General features: G+C 42.7%; 1 pseudogene; it reads left to right on the forward strand.

The window, feature by feature from the left end:
* Positions 1 to 22,275, forward strand: part of LOC106025319 (NBAS subunit of NRZ tethering complex-like) — a 152,788-nt pseudogene that overhangs the window by 37,259 nt on the left and 93,254 nt on the right.

The raw sequence follows: 22,275 nt of genomic DNA on the forward strand, positions 1-22,275 counted from the left end.
TTTATTCTCTTTTACATTCAAGTCATCGTGGTGATTCCTTGGTGATTGTTCCTTGGCGTGAGCGGAAACACAGAGCTCAAGATTGGTGTGAAGAGGCGGAGTGCAGGTTGGTAGCGTGCAGCCTAAGCATCTGCCCCTTGCGGGATGGTGAGAAGGGCACCCAGTGACAGCACTGTGTGACCGTGGTCTCTTTCTGTCCCCCTCTCTGTCTTTGCCTTTCTCTTAGAATTGCATACATGTTTTGCAGCCTTTGAGTTGGTTGTTAACTGTTCCCTCTGTTGCAGGGCGGCCGTGGAGCCGAGCCTACAGGATGAAGGCGAGTTCCTATATGCTGCCCAGCCTGAGTTGCTGCGGTTCCGGACTGCGCAGCTGGCGGTGGCAGAGGCGATAGACTGGTACCAGAGCAGGGCCAAGGAGATCGAGCGCCACGCTGGCCAGGTGAGGCCTTCTGTCACCACTGTGACTCAGAATGCCATGTGGGGTCCTGGATACGGGCTGCGCTGCTGGCAGTTTAGGAGCGTGACTTCAAGGGATGAAGTTAGGGGTGAATTTCTTCTTACTTTCGTTGGTGTATCTTTTGCCTCAGAGCTTTTATGTTGCTTTGGATCTCACTGGGCAAATATGTGCAAGAAAAGTCCAGAATCCTTTTTCACACATACGCTTTGGCTTCTGATTTTCTGCGTATTTTTAATACACTTAATAATACTGCCTTAACTTCAGTGGTTGTTCCTGCAGATCAGTCAGCCTGGATGGGTACAGAGACTCGGTTGACTGTGGTTTTGCTCTTCAGGAATCCTTCTCACAATTGTTCCTGCTGATTCCTAAGACCACACCTGGTTTCCAGCAGTCCTGTCCCTTGATTAGATCCATAACCTCAGGTCTTGAGTCCCGCATGACTCACAGAGACAGGGTGTGCTGAGCCCTAGAGTGGCTGGGTTCAGATCTTGGCTCTTCCACTAGTAAACCGGGGCCCTGGGGCTGATGCCTCCCTTGGTACCTTAGTTATCTTGTGGTGTTGGTTCCAATCCTGGAACTCTTAAAAACAAAGATACTTCCTTCCGAGTGCTGGCTGCTCTGCCAGCCTGAGGGCCTTGTAAGTGGAAGCCAGGGTTGACTTCATCTCAGAGAACAGGGATTAGTGATGGAGCAGAGGCTGCTGAATGCACTCTGAGGACTCATTCAAGGTCTGGTCAGGGGTGACTTTTCTTTTTTAAGCCAAACTTTTGGGTGGTAGCCAAGAACACTTTGCATTGGTTTCCCAAAACCACAGGAAAGTGTGTAGGATCTTGAGATATCTCAATGGTGAAAATTGTCTTTGGAGAAAACCAAGTCAGTTCTCTATAGTTTAGATAGATAAACCATGGTCCTCAGAAACGGGGTGAGTGCCCTGTACAGCGCCCTGGCCAGAGCCAGGTGAGATCCTGGTCACTGTGTAGAGCTGGGTAGCAGAGAGCAGCCACACAGACCCCAGGGATTCAGAGTGAAGTGGGCACAGTCTCAAGAGAGCAGCTGTTTTCCTAGCGATATATGAAGACTCACAGTGTCCTTTGGAGAAAATACTTAGCAATACTTTCTTCTTTAGCACAATGTGAGAATCATAGATACTGTGTTCTATCTTCAGAACTAATTTCCAAAAAATTAATGTGATAGCCTAGTTGTGGATTATGGGATGAGAAAAGCATGTCAGTGCTTGGCCAGGCCACACGAGGCTATACAGTCAGCTCACAGTCACTTCGGACGGAGTGTAAAATTGCACAATGATTCAGGTGTGTGGTTAAATACCACGAATTGCTGTCAGGGTTGTGAACAACTAAGGCATGTTAAAAACTGTTAATAAGGGCTGGGGATTTAGCTCAGCGGCATAAGCGCCTGCCTTGCAAGTGTGTGGTCGTGAGTTTTAATCCCTGGTACTAATAAAAGAGACAAAAAAAAAAAGCTGTTAATAAAACTAAGTAAAATCTTCTTCTGCTTTATACATTAGTTATATGAAAGGTAAATTTAATATAAATTCAACCACACAAAAACAGAACTTTGCATGACAGTTAAATAAATTGACCTGGCCTGTGATGGTGAGAGCTGGGTTTTGGATGTCTGAAAGGTGGATAGAAAGCAGGCAGGTTGGGCTCAGCACTGCCTGTGCCATGGGAGGTGCCACCTGACAGCTGACCCTGCTGGCTGGCCGTGGGTCTTAAACGGTACTGGTGCCTCCCTGTACTTTCAGTCTCCTGGCGACCTCTTCTGTTCCCATTGAGAACTTTGGTCCTCAGGCAGTCCTCCCGGTTCCTGTTGCGTTACCTTAATCAAGGTGTCAGCACTTCACTCATATGGAGAAACCTCTCCAAGGAGCGACTGACCAAGAGAGCTGTGGTAGGAGTGGTGAGATGCACCATTGTACAGGCAGACGTGGCCATCATAGTATCATCTGGGTTAGCATCGTGTGCTCAGCAGACACTTCACAGATACAGCCAGAAGCCCACATTGGAACCATTATTCACTTACAAAAATAGTGATAAGCTGGATGTGGTGCCACATACCTGTAATCTCAGCACTCGGAAGCCTAAGGCAGGAGGATCATTGCAAGTTGAAACCAGCCTGGGCTACAAAGTGAGTTCAAGGCCAGCCTTAACTGCATAGTGAGACCCTGTCTCAAAAATACAAAAACAAAACAATGATAAAGAAAAAGAAGCACATCCTAAAATGCAAAATAGTCACTTTAAAAAATTATTTTTCCCATTACCTTGTATCTACTTTTATTTTTAAAAAAATTTAAAGATTTTTTCTTGTGTCTGTTTTTACAAGCGTTTCAAGCTTGTGACAAAATTGAATAGGGAGTACTAGGAGTTCCTATGTACAATGGCTACCTTCCAGTGTCCTTGTTAGTAACGTTTTGCACTTGAGTGTTTCCTGTGTTGCGGTCGATGAGTCATGGAAGTGAATGGATAAGCAGTGAACATCCAGATGCGTTCCTAAGTGAGTGGATAAACTGTCAGTAGGCTCAGATCCGTGCGTCCAGTAAGGGCACACTGACTGATCCAGACACCTTCCCTGAGTGAACAGATAGATTGTGGTTCATTCTGGTAACGAGTATGGGACGCACCTCGCATGACTGTGGCTGTGTGACAAAAGCCACTCTGAAATGCCTACGTTGTGTAGCTCCAGTCCCATGATATTGTGGGAAATATTTCGGTGACAGAACAAAGCTAGTGTAGGCATTGTCGTATGTGAGGGCCATGAGAGATGGAGCTCAGAGCATTTGTGGGGCAGTGCAGCTGTTCATAATGATGCTGTAATGGGGGTCCCATCCATGGCATCTGACAGTCACCAAAACCCAAAGATGTGTGGCACTCTGAGTGCTGCCTGGTGTGGACTGCGGGCTGTGGTGAGAGTGCTCTGCCAGCATGGTAGTCTGTTAGGAGGAAGCATCCCACCAGTCGGGCATGGTGATGTTACTCTGTCCTTGCCTCCCTCTCTGACACACCTGACACACCTCTGCCCCCACCTGACACACCTCTGCCTCCTGGGTGCTCTGATACCTCGCACCTGGCCATTCCTGTCCTCTTTGGATCCAGAAGACCCCTTAGCTGCTGCTTCCCTTGAAGGAGCAGTCGTCTCTCTCTGGGTCTGCAAGATCTCGAGAGGCAGAGACCTTCTTGCCGGCAGTTTCTTTCGCAGCATCTGGGATGCTGCTAGTACATGGCAGACCTCTCTCAGTAGTTGTTGGGCAGGGCCGGGAGAGCTGATGTGCGGAGGCCACAGAGAGAATGTGTCGGTGCATGTGTTTGAAATCTGAACTGGGACAGTTGGCAGACTGCTGCACATCCTCTTTTCCCCCTTTTGTTCATTTTGCATTATTGGGGATTGAACCTAGGACTTCACTCTGAGTCTACCCTTAGCCCTGTTTACTTTTCATTTTGAGGCAGAGTCTTGCTGAGTTGTCGAGGCTGGGCTCGAATTTGTGATCCTCTTGCCTCAGCTTCCTAGAGTGCTGGGATGACAGACAGTCATGTGTGCCCTTGAATTCTTTGCTTTTTCCTGGTGAGGTGTACGCATCTGAATTGAGCTGTGCATGTCTGTACTGGTTACTGCGTCAGCTGATATTGATTGGAGCTCTGTGCAGGGGAGGCGCAGTGGAGGAAAGGAATGGAACAGGAAGACTTTCTTTTTAGGGTCTTGAGTGGTTAATGAGAGTGAGAAGAGTATTGGGTTCTCACTGTTCATTATGTTCTTTTGCTTGTTCATGTGATGGGAGAATGAAATAAAGTGTGTTCAAAACTGTGCTGTAAGAAAGACTCTGCGCATTTAAGATGGTTGTCGCTTCCTTAATATCAGAATCCTCATTATTCTAATTTCTACCTTCGAAACAGTCCGATGGTGATGTAGTTGATAAAGAACCATAATGTTTTGCAGTTAATAAAAGACATATTACTGGTAGAGTTCCATAAAAAGGTGGCTATGGGCTTAGGCCCTGCCCTGGGAGCTGCATCTTGAGGACGTGAGGAGTTGATGAGAGCTGGGCACTCACTGTCCCCCCCGATTCCAGGTGGACTGCGCACTGTCGCTGATTCGCCTTGGGATGGAGCGGCAGATCCCCGGGCTGCTGCTGCTGTGTGACAACCTGGTCACCCTGGAGACGCTGGTGTATGAAGCAGGCTGTGACATGACCCTAACCCTGGAGGAGCTCCAAAGAATGACGGACAGCGAGAAGCTGAGATTACTCATGAGCAGTGTGAGTGTTGGCTTTGTTTTCAGTCATTCCTCATGTCCATGTCCCTTCATTGATGCATGTCCCCTCCCAGGAGCAAAATGTCCTACAAGCCTGAGAACTTGGTTGAATGAGAGATGGTTTCTTAACCTTTTCACTGAATTGAACCATGTGGGTAAGTTGTGAAGGATCCAGAGAGCGCCGGCCTTTTTCATGTGCTTGGTCTGTGACTGTTTCTCCTGCTTGCGCTCCTGCTTCTCACTTGTTCCGGCTGTCTCTTTCTTTCTCTCCCTCCTGCATCCCTTTTCTTGTCATCTACTCTTCTCCAGGTCTTTCTCTCTGGGCCGACTCTGATTTGCTTCTGATCCTGGCACCCTGCAGTGGCCTTGCCTTGTGCTGCTGTGATCACAGCTGCTTTGCAGAGGTGCAAGCGCATCTCCCAGTGACCCAAAGGTACTTGTGGGTTCCAGGGACCATAAAGATGATATTGAAGGGCAAAACAAAACCAAGAAGGGGAAAGGAAAGGCACCTCTGGGCTGTTCATAACAGAAGTCTTTCCCAGTTGGCTCCTTTGCTGTCTCTGGTCGCGTATTTCTTTCTTTTTTATTTTTTTAAGGAGGGTAAAATTAAACAGAACAAAACATCATAAGGAAACAATTTTAAAAAAACATGGATTTCAAAGCAAGACCGCTGGAGATCTTCACTGTCTATCATATTATCTCGTTTCCTTACAAATAGTTGTCCACATCTTCACACACAGTGAATACATACTGAACATTATAGTACTAAACTAATCAGAACAGGATGATGAAGGCTTTTTAGGTCTTCAAGACCAGACAATAGGGAAGTCAACAATGGCTGCCATAATGTCTCTTGTTCTCTTCAAAACAGCTGTGCATATCTTTATCTATGTTGAAATTAAGCATAAGAGACTAGACTAATATCACTCTGAACAGTGAATAATAGTATTGCTAGATTTTATATCATAATGCTACATAATTAGCACTGGGTATCTTAGTGTCTCTTCTTCAGAGTATCTGTTCATTACATTGTGCATTATATAATTTGTTCCCATAAACTGTTTAGAAATTCTACACATGTGTGAATCTCTACATGTATACCTATCCTTTCTGTATTACAGGGAAAAACAGATCAAAACAAGACAACAAAACAAATTCCTAGAAAAACATGAAACGAAAAAGACATATAAAACCATAATATTAGGTGAGCTACAGTAGTTACTATGATGTCTTTTGTTATTTTCAATAGAATTGTCTACATCATGAGACATAATATAATTGACATAGCATTACATAGCAGTTTTAATAAAAACACAACATTGGAGACATTGTGGGACTTAAAAAGCAATTAATAATCAAACCGGAATGGGTACCCTATTGCATCTTGTCATCTTCAGAGGAGTTGCCTCTACTGTTAGACTTGATACTGTCAAGCATACCAAATTTGAATAAAATCAGTCAAGACAAAACAGTGGTCTAACAAACAAGATTCAAATAAGATCAGTAATAGGAAGACAATGTAAGTAATATAGGGCTTCAGTTTAAGTTAATAGGAAATTAAGGCTAGTTACCATAGTATATCCTGCTATTTTTGGGATAGCTGTCTGTGCCCTCAAATCTAGTCTGAGTAGACAGACTGGAACAAAATAAAATTAAACAGCAATAAGACTAATGTGGCTTTTAAATCCTGATACACTATTAACAATGTTCTCTGCCTTCCTTTTTTAGACAATTCCTCCCCTTTCCCTTTCTCAGGGTGCTTTGTATATTTTGGGTCCCACTAACTCCTTTAGTTTTTAGATTAAGGGGGGCAACCTGTTATCTGTCTAAGTAGTGTTGAACCTTTTTACCCCTGAGCTTGATCTTGAGCTATATTCCTTTACTTACTAAAGCTTCAAGGTTTTCCTTCTTTATAGCTGAGTAGTTCTCCACTGCACAAAAGTATCATGACTTTCCAACCTATTTGCAGCTGCTGGACAAGTTGTCCCTATTTCTTTCTGGTTCCCTGTCACATAGAGCATTGTTTTCTCATCTTTGACTTTCAGTTTATTAACCCTCTTTCCGGTTAAGTATGTTTCCTATTCAGAGCATCTTGATGGCTCCTGCCTCCTTATCTACTCTGCCTGTGTTTCTTTTTGTTAGTGTATCAAGGCTGTCTATATTAGAGATTATAGCCCACCTTCTCTACCTCATCTCTGCTATTCTATTTTTCTGCTATTATTTGTCCACTTTTTTCCTTCATTCCACTGTCTGCCCTGTTCATTGGGGCCTCTCTGCCATGGCTGCTGGAATCCTGGCATTTTTTTCTATCTCTCTCTAGAATGTCCTTCAGTATTTTTTGTAGGGTTGGATTAGTGGTCATGAACTCGCACAGTTCCTCATGATCATGGAAATGTCTTGTTTCTCCTTTAATTTTGAGAGTGAGTTTTTCAGGGTACATCAATCCGAGTTGGAGTTTATTTTTTTTCAGGGCTTGGACTATTTCACTCCAGGCTCTTCTTGATTTGTTAGTTTGTGTTGAGAAGTCTTTTGTTATTTTGATGGATTTTCTTTATACATAATCTGTTTCTTTTCTTTGACCACTTTTAATATTCTGTTCCTGTGGTGAATTTCTGGGATCTTGATTATTATATGTCTGGGTGTAGATCTTTTTTGGTTGTAGTTGGCCGGAGTTCTATATGCCTCATTTATCTGGATATCATTTCTTTTTCCTATGCTTGGGAAGTTTTCCTTAATTATTTCTGTGAATAGCCTTTGTAATTCACTTGTGTTTACTCCTGCTTCTTTGCTCATGTTTTTTATTCTTAAGTTATAGATCCTCTTGTCATCTTCTAGCCTTTGTATTGCTACTTCCTGGTTCCTTGTTATTTTTAAGAGGTCTTTTCTTTCATGATCACACATTGCAAATCTATCTTCAAATTTTGAAAGACTCACTTTGGTTTCTGTCAGGGCATTTTGCCAGCTTTCAATGGCATTTTAAATTTCCTGGTAATCTCTTTGGATCTGTTTCATGTATTCTAGGTTTTGTTTATATTCTTCACCAAAGGTTTCTCTTCTTTTTCTGGGTCCTTCCATTTTTTCATCTGTGTCTTCTTGAGAGGGGCTTAGCATTTCTTTTATTAATCTTTTTATGTCTTGCCTCACTTGGATTAGAATTTCAGTTTTAAGTTCATCTATGAGGTCATGAATGTATTTCTTTATGTCCGCTGATGTTGTGGCCAATATTGTACGATTGCTGCACTGGTTCTCTTCTGTATTTACCTCTCCTGGACCTACTTTCTCAGAGTCAGCGGCTGGAGGCTTTTTCTTATTTCTTTCTCTTGCCTTGTTTTTGGTTTCTTTCAGACAGGTGTATGGTGGAGGTCTCAGGCCCTTTCCTTATTGCTTGTGGTTTTTCTGAAGCGTGCTGGCTGGGGGCTTGCTGCCTTCTCCAGTTTGCTGTTATGTGAAGTGCACGCAGGGACAATGTGGGCTGGCCCCTCTTCTCTGAGCCAGTCAACGGGAGAGTGCCCTCAACACGTTAGTCTGTGCTGTACGGATATCACAGGTTCGAGACAGTTTCGTCCCTGGCCGTTGGGTCCCGACCAGGGACATGACTCAGCCCAAGCATGTCCCACCAGTCCTCATTGGGCCAGCGGTGACTGATTGACGCCCCTGAGGTTCCAGGTTCAGGCCTATCCTACCGGATTCCCATATGTCCTTCAGCCAGCCCCTACCGCGAGACCCAATTTCCAGCATTCACCATGAATTAATGCAGCTCTCCACCTTGGCTACACTCTATGCTGTGCCACGTCCTCCTGCCAAGGGCCCCAGACTCAACAACTCCTATTATCAGTGGTCAAGGCTTTAGTGCGACCATGAATTGTCTGATTCCACGGCATGCCCAGCACAGCACGGACTGGTCCCAGTGAGCGCGTCTGGTTCCAGCCTTTTATCCACGTTTTTGCTTCCTTTCTTTCTTTTTCTTTTTCCTCAGTTTCTTCCCTGTCACGAGAATCCCTCTCCTTTCGTCTGGTCTTCTCCATGGTGTTAAATTCTAGCGTCTGAGTTGTTTTTCTCAGAGACTCTCTACCCTGCTACCTATCAAGCTGCTGTCTTCAGAATTCCGGAACACCTATTCTTTCTGTGCCTTTCTGTCCCCTTTCCTTATTCTCTTCCATGTTCTCTCTCTTCTTCTTGCCCCACTTGCCCTTCCAGGTGGGTCTGTCTGCCCTGGGGACCTCGTGGCCAAGGAGTGGCAGCCATATGCGTGTTCCACAGTTGGGCCTGTCTGTTGGCGACTGCGGTCCAGGTCTCGTCTGAAGTCAGGGCCACCATGGTGCTTTGGTTACCTACTCCCCAGGGTGCTGGCTCTGCAGCACCCTCTCCATGGGGATCTGCCACTGTGTGTTTCCACATCTCTCTGGTTATCCCGAGTTGTCATCATCGCAGTTCGTCTGAGATGATGAGATGCAGCAATTAATTTCGTTCTGTTCATTTTGGCTCATTATGCTTTCAGTGCTCTGAGGACAAGTACGTGACAAGTGCCTACCAGTGGATGGTGCCCTTCCTGCATCGCTGTGAGAAGCACTGTCCTGGCACGGCCAGTGAGCTGCTACGAGAGTACTTAGTGACCTTGGCTAAGGGAGACTTGAGGCTTCCCCTGAAGATATTTCAGCATTCCAAGCCAGATGTAAGTAGAAACCGCAACTTCTCAAATTGTTCAGCTGTGTTTTCTTGATAGAACTAAGTTTTATTTATAAGCTTATGATAGGCATTGTAAATGATTTTCCTGTAAAGTAAAAGACAACGGTTGTCATGCTGTTCCTTTTTCAGCAGCGTTTTGTATCCATTTCACCAGCATTGTGAGCACTGAAAATTTGTTAGTGATTATTAAATAGAAACACAAGGAAGTGTTATCCCCAGAATTCAATGTTACTCTGAACTAGAATCCAGGATTTAAATATTTGGAGCTAGTTTTAGAATTGGTGTAATTTGATAAGATAGGATGAGCTTTGCTTCCTGATATATGATTTTAATTGTTCACGTGCAGCATTTCCTTAAATTGCTGGAAGCCTCCATTGGCAAATGGCTCCACCTTTTAAAGCCCATCTAGGTTGCTGTGTGGGCTCTCATTGCCCTCGGATCACCCTGCAGTGATAAACACACAGAGCTGAGAAAAGAAAACACTCATGATTCATTAGTTTGAAGGGGGTGTGAAGATTTAATGTTACATCTCATGCATTGTGTGTAGAAATGAGCTATGAAAATCATTTGAGTCATTGTAATAATTTTATTTTCTAATTTACATATATTCACAGTAACAATAAAACAGCTAGATGTGGTGGCACCTGCCTGTAATCCCAGCTCTCAGAAGGCAGGAGGATTGCAAGAATGAGACCAGCCTGGGCTACACAGTAAGTTCAAAGCCAGCCTGAACTGCATAGTGATGTTGTATCTCAAAAAACAAAACCAAAAACACATTAATAAAACAACTTAGGGAAGCATGTTGGCACATACCTGTTATCTCAGCACTCAGAGGCTGAGGCAGGAGATTGCCGTGAGTTCAAGATTAGCCTGGGTTTATAGTGAGTTTTCCATCAGCCTGGGCTACATAGTGACACCCTGTCTGAAAAAAAAAACAAAGTTCAGGGCCAACCAATATCCACAGAGTACCCTTGGTCCTTTTCCACCAGAGGGCACACAGCAGGATGGCACAGGCCCTGTGGGACTGACTTTGTGACGATGTCCTGCACAGTAGACTGCGGTGCATGTGGGGGACCCTCAATGCCGTTCCCATTTGAAATTCCAAGTGAATCTGCTTCCCGGTGCTTTGATAAAACGGGAATGTCAGGAAATAATAGTCTCAAGCTGAAGTAGAAAGGAAAGCATTGCCTTCTCCTGGAGTAGAGCGTTTTTGTGTTTGGGGAGTTTCAGGGCCACTCTGGCTGCCTGTGTGTGGGCCTCTCCTGGAAGGACATTTCTTTGCTTCGGGCCCCCTCTGCAGCTGGCTTCTCCTGGCATGTGATTCTCTGGGCACTTACGCGCTCTGCATCACTGGGCTCTTTTCATGGTGCTTTGTAGCTGGCTTGCTTTCTTTCTTTGAGACAGAGTCTTGCTCTGGAACATCATTCTAAAGACTAGACTGGCCTGGAAATCATAGCAGTTCTCCTGCCTCAGCCTCCTGAGTGCTGGAATGACAGATGTACGCCAGCACTTTGTGTTTTATGGCCCATTTCCTTTTTTTTATTTTAAAAACAAAACAGTAAAAAGGGTAGAAATGATACAATATATTTTTAAAAGTAGGAAATTAACAGTAATTAACATATTGTATATTGCATCTTAGAAATAATTGTTCAGATTATAAGATTTAGGCATGAGAAAAAATGGCCAAACAATGAAAGCACAAACTGTTCTTTTGGATGAACTAACAGATTCGTAGTATAGTTATCTATCATATGTATATTCATATATCTTTTTCCTTCTTCCTCCTCTCCTTTCCCCCATCCCAGTTGTTCTTTTCTTTTGAGCATTGTCTTTCACTATCACAATATCTATTGTTCATTTTGGATCTTATTACTCTTTCAGTTTTTTTTTTACATTAGGGGGACAATATGATATTTACAAATGTGAGTTCGATTTATTTCACTTACAAGTATGGTCATGTGTTTTCTCCATTTCCCTTGAAAAAGCCTCAAGATTATCCTTCTTTGTAGCTGAGCAATATTCCATTGTATAGAAAGGCCACATCTTTTTTATCCATTCCATGGTTGATGGGCATTTGGGTTGCTTCCAAGATTTAGCTGTTACAAATTGTGTTGTTATAAACATGGGTACACATATATTGCCATTGTTTTCAATTTTGCTGGAAAGATACCTGGAAGGGGAATAGCTGGATTGAATGGACCTTTAATCCTAGTTTTTTGAGGACTCTCTACACTAGTTTCCACAGTCTACACTCCCACCAGCAGTGGAGAAGTGTTCCTTTTTCCCCACAGCCCTGCCAGCATCTGTTGTAGGTTGATTTCTTGATGGCAGCCATTCTTTCTGGCGTGAGCTAGACTCTCAGTGTTATTTTAATTTGCATTTCTTAAATGACTGGTGCCTGGTGAACATTTCTTCCTGAGTGTTTTTGTACAGTCCATTTCCTCTGGTTCGAGTGGTTCTTCTCTGTTTCTGATCCTTTGAGTCCCTGCTCTTTGGGAGCTTCTCTCCCACAAACTCTTTCGCCATCTGTCTGCCAGGATGGGTCCTTACGCTTTTCCACTCCCGTTGTGCCCTTCCCGCCGTGTTGGGACAGTGGTCCATGGCTGTCTGGCCTCTACATCTCATTGATCTCCATGTGAGCAGGAATGAACCCAGGGCTCCCAGAGTGGGCGTGCTCAGTGCGGGTGGGGACAGACTGGCTCTGCACAGGGCTGTTGCCTGCTGAGTCCCTTCGTGTGCTTCTCCAGGATTGTGCCACGCACCAGTCTCGCTTCTCTGAGGGCCCTGTATTTGTCCAGATGACACAACATTCTCAGCCATGAAGCCTGGCAGAGAGGAGTCCACAATCCAGTTTACAGAACACAGAGAGAAAGTCATCTACGAGCCAGACCCTGCGGTGGACCTCTGTGCCCTCTGCAGTAGGTCATTTGGTCTGGCCACTGAAATGAATGTTCACAGATTGAAGGCATCGGGAAGAGATGGAACTGTGCCACGGAAGGCCACCGAGTGAGGACAGGAGCGTAAGAGTCAAGAAAGAGCTGGATATAATCACAGGGACAGGAATGTACGAGATGGCCTCAAACCAGTGTATGACACAGTGTGAGGAAGAGCTGAAATCAGAAAATAGTTAAAGAGAGAATGTGTTTTTAAAGATAAATGTAAACTGAGCTTGTCATTACAGCCTTATCCTGAAAGGATTATCTGCAAGTGTTCTGCATAGTAAGGAAATAATCCAAAAATAGAGTAGATATGAGAGTGGGGAAATAGTACTTAAGAAATAATAAATATGAGAATAGTATAAGTGAGCGTTCCATTATTAATCATGAAAATAGCAGGTCAGGAAGTGAAGACGAGGGAAGCACAGTGAGCATGTGGTCAGGGTGGGCGAGGCGGGTGTGAGGCAGGGGTCTGGCATCAGAGATCACAGGGTCTGGGGCTGTTGCTCAGGTGCTGAGGACAAATGGTGACACTGGCAGGGACTTTGATGGCTCCAGTGCACTCAACGCCTGGCCTGTTACACTTCACTCTGAAGTGCACAGCACTTGCAGTAGTCAGAATGACGACCCCCAAAATACGTGCACTGTCCATCTGGACCCTGTTACAGTGACCTGTACTCCCAAAAGGCTGGGCACATGGGGGACATCAAGCCACTGGAGGTCTCCCTGGTGTCCAGGTGAGCCCAGTCTGATCGCATGAATCCTTTGAGCCACTGACCTTGATGATCTTCAGCTCCACTCACAGATGACTGCCCAGTGTCCCAGCCCCGTTTCTTAGGCAGCTTCTCCCTGCCAGAGCTGCCAAAGGTGCCGTTTGTGTTACCTCTCCGAGTTCCCTTGATTATGGGCTGATTCCAGAGTGTCTGTGCTGTTGTGTTGGTCTGATTGTCCCTGCATTAGCACAGTACTGTTTTAATTATGAAGATTTTAGAGTATGTTTCAGTGTCAGATAAGGATAGTGTTTCCTTGCAGTTATTTTTCCTAACTCTTTTTGTTTTGAAGCTATTCTCAGATGTTTGTTTTTTCTATGTGAACATTGGTATCGGCTCATCTGATTCTAAAATTGGCTTACTTATATTTTTATTATGATTATGTTGAACTTGTAATGGTAAGTCACCTTATTTAAGAATAGGAGACATTATTACATTTGTTTATGTCTTTTTAAATGTCTAGTTTGGCACATCTCTTGTTAAATTTATTCCTGTTTTATTGTTTCTGTTATAGATGGAGCTCTGCCACCTCATTTCCTATCACTCTTTATTCCTGTGTGTGAAAGCTGTTGACTTTATTTGTTCATTTTGCTCCTTCAGTCCTCTTTCTTACTTGCTTGTCTTATCATCTGCCATTCATTATAGAATTGAGCATTCTACAGTGCTCCATTTTAAGACTGTTTTTCTCAACTGTGATTCTCTTGCGTTTTGCTTAGTGTCTCATATGGACAGTGGCCTGCTGCCTGTGATGCAGGAAACCTACATAGCTAAGCTCTTAGAAAGCGCCAGGTGAGTTGGCACCCTTCTTCAGTTCAGAAAGGGCAGATAATGGTTTTATAGAGACTGCTGAGATACTAGGACTAGAATGATCAAACTAAGGAACAGTGTGTGGGTAGGTTTTAGAGTTTGGCATCACGTGGGTGAGAGGGACAAGTATGCTGTAAATTTGAGCATCATGATTCATGGGTAGCATATATCACATTAGAAAAATATGCTGAGTGGCATATTCCAGTACCAAAAGAATACAGAGAAAAAGCGCTTCATGCATTAAGGTAGAAAAGGATTTATTCATTGACTAGAATGTGTTGAACGTATGCACAGGATCATAGAGATCTGGGAAGTTCCAACTGAAGTCAAAGTGAAATGGAGTTAACACTGAATTATTAGGTTGGCAAGTTCTTGAAGAAGACATGTTAGGTGAGCAGAGGTTTTCAGTTATTCCTGTAGTATTTAGGTGTGTGGAATTCACAGCTCTGATCTCCTCATCCTTTAATTTAATCAAACTTGTTGGTTTACCAAACCCTAGGTCAAAATACTTGAAAGAAAACTTGTGTTTATGGTGAATATTTACAGCCTCTTTTGTTATCATTCCTAAACAGTGCAGTATGACAACTACTTAAATAGCATTTGCATTGTGTCAGATATTTTAAATAATAGAGTGGGAATTAAGCATGTAAGAGGATATATACCAGCAATATGCAGACATTATGCCATTTTATACCAGGCACTGGGGTGTCTGCAGATCCGGGGTCCACAGGGCCCCGGGGACCAGTTTCCTCAGGTGCTTAGTGACGTGGGTGGTGTAGGGACGTGGTCTCACATGCGGCATCAGGAGTGTGAGCAGAAGGCAGGAACACATCCTCTGCCTTCTCTTGTGCACAGAAGCACCGCTGCAGGGCTTTCACAGGGGGCTTTGAGCAGACGCAATCAAACACAAGACTCTAGAACGTCAGACTTGAAAGCAGGCCTGTCGTGTCTGTCTCCAGGAGGAACAGCTATGGAGCAGGGAGATGGAATAAAGCATTCAGGGCTCTGGCTCCTGAGACGGATGGCTTCCCAGCTACCCGTGAATGGCAATGGTGTTCGGGGCTCGCGGGTCCTGGCGCCTCCTTGCCACATGTATGTTTCATCCCCACCTTCCCTTGGGCCTGGCTCCTCCTGCCCAGATCTCCTGCAGGAACGCCAGAGCCCATGCTGCTGGATGTTGGTCCCGGCCTTGCCACTTACAGCCTCTAGCAGCTTGAGCACATCACTCAGCCTCTCAGCACCTCAGTTTCTCCTTAGTATACAATGGAAACAATGTAGGGTCATTATGAAGATTGAAAAATTAATACGGTACATGCAGAGCACTTAGAAATGGAAGCCAGCACAGAATAAAAAGAGTTATCATATTAATTTTTTTTTATCTTTTTAAGACAGAGTCACTATGTATTGTGCTGGCCTTGGGCTCACTTTGTAACCCTACTTGGTCTCAAACTTGGCGATGATTCTCCTGCCTCAGCCTCCCAAGTGCTGGGATTACAGGAGTGCACCACTGTGCCTGGCTGGTCATATTAATTTTTAATAGACTTTATTTTTCTGGGTGGCTTATCCTTATCTCACCAGTCACTTTGCTGCTTTGGTTCCCTCTTTGTCAAATGCTAGTGCCAAATTCAGGCTGTTACTTGTTTTTTTAGTGCCTTGAAGCCATATATCTAAATCCTTAACCTAGCTGCTTTATTTCCGTAGTAATTTTCAGTATTTTTTATTTATATCCACTGGTGTGATTCTGCTAAGAAAATGCCTTTGCCAGCGTCTGTCACTTTTCTGTTTTATGTGTACTGTAAGTTTCAATTAGAATACAGGAATCCGTAGATAATTATTATAGAAATTATATTAATTTCTTTCTATATTAACTTCGCTGTTGAAAAGAGCTGTATGAAAGCAGTTTCAGGCTTCCGTTTTAGTGTCTGTGGTAAAAGCATAAGGATTCCACATGTATTAATTTAATCTTCACAGTCACCCTCTGAGGGAGGCATTGTTAGTCCCTTGAGATTGCAGCATTTGGTTATTTTCATAGTTGAGGAAATGCTCCCCGGCTGGTTTGCAAGGGAAGCGTGGTATTTGATATAAAACGAAGCTGGAAGTAGCCACGCCTGTGCTCCAGAACACGGAGCACTGTCTGTGGTTTGTGTGACACTGTGTCCTGTTTGGCTTGTTTTGGATGGAATGTCAGCCCGTGGTAGTTAAATGAGTAATACATACTTCATACTTAAGAAGTAATAGGTTCTCACATTGTTGAATGTAAGTTAAGGAATTTTGTGTATTTTTGTAATTAAAACACAGAATTTGGCTTTAGGGTTAGAAATGGTGTTTTTAATGAATTGCCTTTCGAATGCATTGCGCTTTTCTGTTTTATCTTGAGTGGATCATAATGTTTTCAGCAGATGCAAAGCTAGGGGTTACAAATGATCTTTTCTAGCTGATTCTGTAATTAAAGTGTGATTCCATTTAGAATTATTAGAGACCCCAAGGTCTGTAAGCTAAAGAAAAATCGAAATTGTTTCTGTGGCTGATTAATTGCAGTGTTTAATATTCCATTGACAATAGTACTTGGATAGGGAGAGCCTGTAAATCTCTCGACATTCAGTACATGCTCTCTTTTCCCCAGCTCCAACAAAAAATTATCCCCGATCAGGACCAGCTGATGGCCACGGCGCTTGAGTGCATCTACAGCTGCGGGCACAGCAACAGCTCCCCCTCTGCTATGGCATCCTGGAGTGCCTGCCACAGAGAGGGCCTGGGTAAGCAATGCTGGGAGCCGCCCTTCCACCCGAACCTTAGCACGTTGCTCTCCCAGATGTTCAGCACAGTGGATGGCTAGAAAGTATAAAAAAGAAAATAAAATCATGAGCTACCCTGTTGTCTGCTAGTAAACTCCTATTCTTTTTACCAATATATGAGAAATTCTGAATTTTTAGTGTTATTATAATTGCTTTGCTGTAATTGTGCTAAACTTGATAATTATCCATTTAAGCAAAAAATTCCACCACCACAACAAAGAATCCTGTTAAAAATGGATTAATAGTGATTTATTTGCCTTTAAGTTGCATTTTTAATTAAGTGCTTTCTGTATTTGTAAGGTAATGGTATTTGTGATTTGTGTGTTCTAGGTCTGTCCTTATAGTAATCTTTTTAAGTAGTGATGGATGAATATTTATAATTTTTAAATAACTTTTGTTTCAGTGGAAATTTATATAACATGCTATTGGATTAGTTGTATGCAACTCAAATTTTATTTTCTCTTTGGAAGCAAATAACATTATTCCTCTACTCTTTAAATCTAGTACATGTTATAAACTCAGCATCTGGAGAAGAATATATGATCTTTGCAACACATAAAACAGCACTGAATGAAAAATCCAACCTACTTTAACCATTTGTGATTCTAACCAAGTTGCTTAATTTTTCTGCTTATCAGTTTCTTCATTTACAAAACACAGATTAGACAAGAAATTTCTTTATTGTTTTCTGTTTCCCTTTTTCATATTGCCTTGTCTTCTTTTTTTCTTCCTTTTTTTGAGGTAGGGTCTCTCTATGCAGTTCAGGCTGACCTTGAGCTCACTTTGTAGCCCAGCCTGGTCTTGAACTCACAACAATCCTGCCGCAGCATCCCAAGTGCTAGGATTACAGATGTGAGCCATCACGCCCGGCTCTGCCTTGTCTTCTTTCAAGAAAACTCTTTTCTTTATGAAACAAATGATAGCAATCACCACTTTTATAATCACTGTGAAATAATTGTTCATGTACTCTTAATAGTACTGAAATCAGGTGAAAGCTTAATGTTAAAGATTAATTTGCATGTTAACAGAATCTTATTCCAGAAATTTGTTTTTTTTTGTTTCTGATTTTAAAGGTTAAAAAAAATTTGAAGGTGAAATTGGTCAATTGAGGTTTGATTGCCATTATTCTAACCAATCAAAGTGGCATTCCTCATGGCCAGACCACCTGATGATATGTGCCCTGATGCAGAGTGGCACGAGTTGCTGGTTTTGCAGCATCCCTTCCAGGCAGTTGCACTGAAATTGTTCACCTGAATCTCACTAATCTATGGGCTGGGCTTCTAGTTACTACAGAGAATAGAAGATCACATTTTATAACACCATGAAGGAAGCAGCAAGTGCAGAATGCAGGTTCTATAAGTTAATTGATCTTCTTTGCTATAGAAAGTTAGTGACAGTTAGGAAACCAGATTGTTGGACAGGTGTAATTGCAAAACAAAGGAGTCCAAAGGGATGCAGTCCCTTTCTAATTTTTTTTTAAGGAGAAAAAGAAAACAGAAAAAATGTACAAGTAATACAAAATTTAAAAAATAAAGAGTAAGAAATCACTAGTTAATAGTTACATATTTTCATCTTAGAAATAGTTGTTCGTTACAAAATTAAAGCATATAAAGTGGACTTTCAAACAGTCAGAGTGCAAACAGTTTTGTTTAATGATCCAAAAAAACTCAGTAATATGGTTATCTATCTTATACACTTAAGCAGTTATAACTTATGCAGTTATAACCTTTAGAGCACTTTCTTTTCTTTTCTTTTGTACAATGACAATTACACACTTTGGGTTTTATTACTCCCACAGTTCTTACTACTTATTTTGAAGAGAGTAAAACCAAATGCAACATATCAGAACAGAGTCTGTCAAATCAAAAGGACATAATAGATAATGTAAAAACAAAATACAAGGTGATCAACAATGGTTACCATACTGCCTCTTGCTATTTTAAGAATTGCCAGTTATAATAAAATTGAACAAAACAGTAAAGAATAAAACCAAAGCATTGGAGACATTACAGGACTTTAAAAGAAGGTAATAGTCAACCAGAATGGGTGTCATAATGAATCCTATTGTCTTCACAGTTGTTGCCTATACTTTCGAACTTGGTACTATCTAGCTAAGCAGAATAGGGGAAAATCAGTCAAAACAAGATGGTGAGGGCAATACAGGATTTCAAATCAAGTTAATCGGAAATCAAAGTAGGTTAATGTAATGTATCCTGCTATTTTTTATTTATTTTTCCCTTAATTAAAAAGATAAAAATAAAAAAGTAAATAATTAAAAAAAGGGAAGATTGAGATAAGAGAGGACATAACAACAGAACAGTGCAGGTCAAAACATAACCATTTAAGCAAAATAGTGTTTCACCACAAGATACCCTGACATAAAAATAGTTACCATAGTGTCTCTTTCCTTGAAATCTTTGAGTATAACTTCGTATACTGTAGCACCAAACATATCAAGACACTATCAAACCATTCAAAAAGAATGACATTATTACAGGGTATTTAGAACCAATTAACAGAAAAGGAACAATGGTTTCTGTATAATCTCCTTGTCTATAAAAGTTTTTGCTTATATTATTATATATAATAAAATCCAATAAGATACAGCCTTTTAAGACCGATGGAAACAGAAGAATACAAGTTTGATGGGACTTCAAAACAAGATGATACTAAATCAGCACTGGCTATTATGATGTTTTGTTTTCTCCAAAATAGCTGTTCCTACCATCCAATCTTCTCTGCCTCATTTCTGTTGAGCTCTTTTTCTGTCGTTTGTTGTCAGTTTGTCTTCTTCATTTCGCTTTCTGCTCCATTCATTGTGGCCGCTCTGCCACTATTTCTGGAATCTTGGTATTTTCCTTTTTTAGAATATTCTGCAGTATTCTCTGTAGAGTTGAATTGGTGTTTGCAAATTACCCTAGTTCCTCTTTATCCTGGAAGCACCTTGTTTTTCCATCAATATCTAGGGACAGTTGTGCAGGATATATCAATCTTGGCTGGAGGTTATTATCTTTCAAAGCTTGAATTATTTCCCCCCACACTCTTGGTGATTTGATAGTTTGTGCTGAGAAGTCTGCTGTAATTCTGATGGGTGTTCCCTTGTAAGTGATCTGTTTCTTGTCTCTGACGGCTTTTAATATTCTTTTCTTATATTGGATTTCTGGAATTTTGATTATTATATGCCTGTGTGTAGCTCGGTTTGGGTTGTAGGTGGCTGGGGTCCTGTATGCCTCATACATATGAGTATCTTTACCATTTGCTAAATTAGGGAAATTCTCCTGGATTATTTCTGTGAATAGCTTTTGTAGTCCATTTGTTTGTGTCCCTACTTCTTCTGTTATGTTCTTAATTCTTAATTTATACATCCTCTTATCATCTTCTAGCCTTTGTAATGTTGCTGTTTGTTTTTTTGTCATTTTTAAGAAGTTTTTCATTTCATGCTCCCACATTACCAATCTTCCCTCCAGTTCAGATAATCTATTCTTAGTTTCTTTCAAGCTGTTATGTTAGTTTTCGATAGAGTTTTTAGTTTCCTGGTAATCTCTTTGAACCTGCTTCACATATTCTATGTTTTCTCTATTTTCTCCATCAAACAATTCTCCCCTTTTTTTCTGTTCTTCCATTCCACCATCTGTTTTTTCTTGGGTGGTGCTTAGCATTTCTCTAACTATTCTGCTTATATCGTGCTTCAGGTTGTTAATAACTATGAGGCTCTGGAGATAGCACTTTATGTGTATTGGTGCCGTGTCTGCTATTGCATGTTTCTCAGGATTGGGGGCTGAGGACCCTTTCTTGTTGCTCCCTCTTCCCATCTTTTTTGTTCCTTTTATACAAGCGTATATAGGAGGCCCAGTTTCTTTCTTTGTCAGTTACAGTTCGTTTGAATTGCGCCAGCTAGGTGTTCCTGCCCACTGCAGTGTACTAGGGAGACACAGACCTGGGCAGCCTATGCTGGGCCCGCCCCTCCAGGTCAACCTACCGAAGGCTTCACTACTAGGGTGCACCTCCAGGCTCTGGGACCTGGTTTGGGCTAGCTTACTGGCTCTTGGTCAGCGGTGTCACCCAAGTCAGGCACTCCCCACCGATCCAGCTTGAGAGGGGAATATGTGACTGAGGTCACTGCAGCGCCCTGTTCCGGCTAGTCTGCCCAGTCCCAGTATGTCCTTTGCTGAAGCCTCCTACTCTATGGAAGTGTCCCCGATCCGCTCACTCACCACAGGTCAATGCAGGGCTCCCGGCCAGTCTCGCTCTCAACTCCATTCACCGCTTCCCACTCTCAGAGCTTTCGTGCCTCTCTCTTTGCTGTGCTGATTGGTACGCAGCAGCGGCTGCAGGAAATTCAAATCGTGGCTTCCAGTGGCACGGGCCCCAGCTTCTGCACTGAGACCTTATTGTTTCTGTTATATCACTGGGATTGCGTTTCCAGTTGGTTTCTCTTAGTGTAGTTCGTTCCTGGGTCGGCAAAGTATATCTCCCCTTGCTTAGGACTTCTCGCCCGGCACCATTCCTGGATTTTAAATGCAGTTTCTTAGAGAGCCTCCAAAGCTGCTGCTATCTATCTGCCATGTTCTCCCGGAAGTCCCCTTTCTAATTTTTAAATATGATGCATAAAAAAGTTGAGGTCAAGCAGCTGTAAGGTTTATCATGGATATTAGATGGTTACCTACTTTATCCTTAAAAACATCTTCAAAAGAGCAGATACTTTGATGGATGATTTTTCATCTTTGCCTGCCTCCTTTAAAATATGATGCTCATGTTTGTTGATTTTTCAATTTTAGATCACTGTTGACTCCTTTTCAGAAATCCATTCTCTTCTCCATTTCTATTCCTTCTATCACTTTTAAGTTAAGAAAAAATAGAAAGAAAGCGTGGGCCTTTGGTAAAGGCAAAGCTGGATGGTGTGTGAGATTGTGCTGAGTCCTTCTGCCTGTCTCGTTCAGCTGGCGACCTGACACAAGGGAAGATGAGTGCAGGCAGACCCAGCATCTTTGTTACTGTGCAGATGTGACCAGTCACAGGTTGCCACTGGCAGGGGGCCAGCAAGACTCCGAGAACCAAGGCCTTAGGTAGACAGAGAGGGGCAGAAAAAGAGAGCGCATCAGTGCGGCTTTGTAACAGGGTCACTCCCACCACATAAAAGCATCCCACTGTCCACGGCATGGCTGCATTCAGGGTTCCCTCCCAACAGCACCCAGTGAGCCGCAGCGGTTAGCAGTCCTTCCTCAGTGGCCTGGAGGGAGCCCAGTGCTTCCTCCAACGGCATGATGCCTTCTCTTGTTCCTAAATCCATGGGGTGAAGCCTTTGACTTCCAGCTCCCTTCTGGAAGGGACAATCACTGTTAAAAGTTTCCATCTGGCTGAAAAGTCTTTAGGTGTACACTTACGATTGCAATCACCGTGATGGAAATACACTGTGTTCTTCACTATGTGTGACGAATGCTGCAGAATGATAATGTGAAACCCTCAACTACAGATTGAGTAGTTCATTGCAGGTCATGCTGGTGAATGCCCTGTTGAAGGCCATTAGTGGACTACTCGTTTAGCCCTGTGGCTCAGGGT

Source organism: Cavia porcellus, unplaced genomic scaffold, assembly GCF_034190915.1.
Source record: "Cavia porcellus strain 051 isolate PalLab524CR breed Dunkin Hartley unplaced genomic scaffold, mCavPor4.1 scaffold_8, whole genome shotgun sequence".
Classification (NCBI taxonomy): domain Eukaryota; kingdom Metazoa; phylum Chordata; class Mammalia; order Rodentia; family Caviidae; genus Cavia; species Cavia porcellus.